Below are 2,012 nucleotides of genomic sequence, written 5' to 3'. Positions count from 1 at the left end.
TACACAACAATTGGAAATGAAATTATAAGAGAGATTACCAGAGTGCCATATGTGGATGAGATCATGGTGAGGGGTAGCTGGAGATGGTTTGTGCATGATCTTTGCCCTCCCCAAGAGAGATTAGTTCATCAAACTTTCAACTGGGCTCCACAAGGCACTAGAAGAGTTGGAAGACCCAGGCCTACATGGCTGAGGACTATGAGGCGTGAAGTGGGAGATGATGAATGGAGAAGTATTGATTTAAATGCTCAAGATAAGAGAAGGTTGGCGAAATCTAACAGAGGCACTTTGCGTCAATAGGCTTAGGAGATGATAATGATGATGATATATGTTGGTTTTAAAAGGCAAAAACACGTTGGATAAATCAATGAAAAAGGACAAGGTCTTGATTTGACACCAAAAAGAAAGACGATAATTCAGTAAAAAGCTGGATAATACTCTCTCTCTCTCTCTCTCTCTCTCTCTCTCTCTCTCTCTCTCTCTCTCCTCCATTTTCAGATAGCTTTGTATTTAACCACAAACCAAATACACATCAAACCTTCAACAATGCCTTTGTATACAAAATATATACGCCCCTCGCTGGGGTTTGATTTCATATAGAAGTAGTAAATATTTTGCGAAGGAAGGGGAGCTTTAGACAAAGAAATGAGAGAGAGAGAGAGAGAGAGAGAGAGAGAGAGAGAGAGAGAGAGAGAGAGAGAGAGAGTTATGTTCAAACGAATACTTATCTTCATAACAGCTGCGAACCATAAGTCTCTTTCTATAGTTTATATATGAATGATCTGTTTTAATGTTGTTACTGGTCTTAAAATATTCTAATTCAATTTTTCCTTACTTCTCATATAGTTTATCCATTTCATTATTTCCTTTCCTCATTGGGCTATTTTTCCCTGTTGGATCCCTTGGGTTTATAGGATTCTGCTTTTCCAATTAGGGTTGCAATAATAATAATAATAATAATAATAATAATAATAATAATAATAATTGTGCTATTTAACAAAAATATTCATAATTAGATTTTATTACCTCTAGCAACAAAGTGTTGGAAGGAGGTTATGTTTTCGCTCTTGTTTGTGTATTTATTTGTGTGTTTGTTTGTAAACCGCTTCTGGCCCAAATTTTAATCGTAGAGTATTTAAAATTGCAGGGATTAACTGTTATTAAAAAAAAGCTGGAAATGATTAAATTTTAAAAGTTCAAAGTCAAAGGTCAAGGTCACGGTCAAGCAAAATATACAAATCACGTAATCAGGCATAAGTTTGGACATCGTTGTCACTGAGACTTCAGAATTGGTTCATATTTGAGTGTCTGAAAATCCACGCCAATTAATACATGTTAAGAGGTCAAGGTCAAGGTCGAGCAAAAGGTTTGGAAATGAGCCTCCGTGACGGAGGTCTGCGCTCTACTGAGTCACCCCCTAGTTAGACAATATATTCATATTGATATCAAATTAAACAAAATCATCAGGTGATTATATTCCGACAAAGCTCACGAGGAATAGAGCGAGGAGAAAGAAAAGTGAGACAAAACGAAAATAAGGTTTAAATACTGAAAAGATGGATAAAAAACAAAGAATGGAAGGACAATAGAAGAAGCGGGAAGAGTAAATGAAGTATATAAAGAAGTAATCGAGGAGTAAGGAAAGAAGGGAGAAAGAAATAGCCGTAGAAATGCAAAAAAAGATGTTAAGATATCAGACTTTTAAAAAGAGGGAAAGCAAGGGAGCCACCGATGATAAAAATGGGGAGGGAGATTAGAAGATAAATGTAAAGTAACTAAGGAGTAGAATTAGAAAGGGGTAGACAGAAAAAAAAAGAAGAATGAAAAAAATCGGGAATTTATCCCGTGAATAAAAACATGAAAAAATAAATAAATAAAATTTAAGTAAACAAATGAGAACGAGAAATAAAAAGTAAGACACACCATTCATCTAAGCAGAATAGAAACAGAATAACAGAATTTAAATGTAAAAAAAAAGTTAAATGGCGGACCGTAAAATATATATATATATA

Source organism: Palaemon carinicauda, chromosome 20 (assembly GCF_036898095.1).
Source record: "Palaemon carinicauda isolate YSFRI2023 chromosome 20, ASM3689809v2, whole genome shotgun sequence".
Taxonomy (NCBI): Eukaryota; Metazoa; Arthropoda; class Malacostraca; order Decapoda; family Palaemonidae; genus Palaemon; species Palaemon carinicauda.
Note: the sequence above shows the minus strand (reverse complement) of the source record.